We start from the raw sequence: 664 nt of genomic DNA, 5'->3' as shown, positions 1-664 counted from the left end.
AATCCGTGATGTGGGCAAAGATCTCAAAAGATCTTTAAATCTCTCCCATGCATCGACATGCTTTCATCATCAAACTGCACAAAAGAAGATATGTCATTTCTAAGTTTAGCAGTTTTAGCAGGAGGAAAATACTTATATAAAAAATTTTCGGCCAACGCCTTCTAGGTAGTGATCGTCTGTTGTGGAAGAGATTGCAGCCATCTTTTTGCTTTGTCCCTCAAGGAAAATGGAAACAATCTCAGCCTAATGGCATCATCGGTTGTTCCATTTATCTTGAATGTGTCAAAAATCTCCAAAAAGTTAGAGATATGTGCATTGGGATCCTCGCTGGGCAATCCTCCAAATTGCACGCTTTGCTGGATCATCTGGATAACATTGGCCTTTATCTCAAAATTATTGGCCACATAAAGTAGTCCGACTATACTCATTTTCGTCCCATCTAAAGATGGTCGAGCAAACTCGTACATCGTCCTCTGATCATCGTTGGCCTGGGGATCATGGTTTTCCATCGTGTCTAGTCTATCCACAGGTACCTCAACCTCAATCTCCTCCTCTTCTAATTGCAACCTCTTCCTTAAGAGTCTGAGGGATCATTCTGGATCAAATAGAGGCTCTATAAGATTCGAGTTTGAGCTCCTGGTCATAAACTACCTGAAACCGAAAG

General features: G+C 41.4%; 1 non-coding gene across 1 annotated transcript; it reads left to right on the top strand.

Annotated features, from left to right (window-relative positions):
• On the top strand, positions 1-107 carry LOC112535512. Its single transcript, XR_003079628.2, has one exon. It is a non-coding gene; the product is annotated as a small nucleolar RNA R71 (small nucleolar RNA).
• The last annotated feature ends 557 nt before the right edge of the window (positions 108-664 follow it).

The sequence above is a fragment of the Ricinus communis genome, chromosome 9 (genome assembly GCF_019578655.1).
Source record: "Ricinus communis isolate WT05 ecotype wild-type chromosome 9, ASM1957865v1, whole genome shotgun sequence".
In the NCBI taxonomy this organism is placed as follows: Eukaryota; Viridiplantae; Streptophyta; class Magnoliopsida; order Malpighiales; family Euphorbiaceae; genus Ricinus; species Ricinus communis.
Note: the sequence above shows the minus strand (reverse complement) of the source record. Positions and strands in the feature narration are given on the sequence as shown.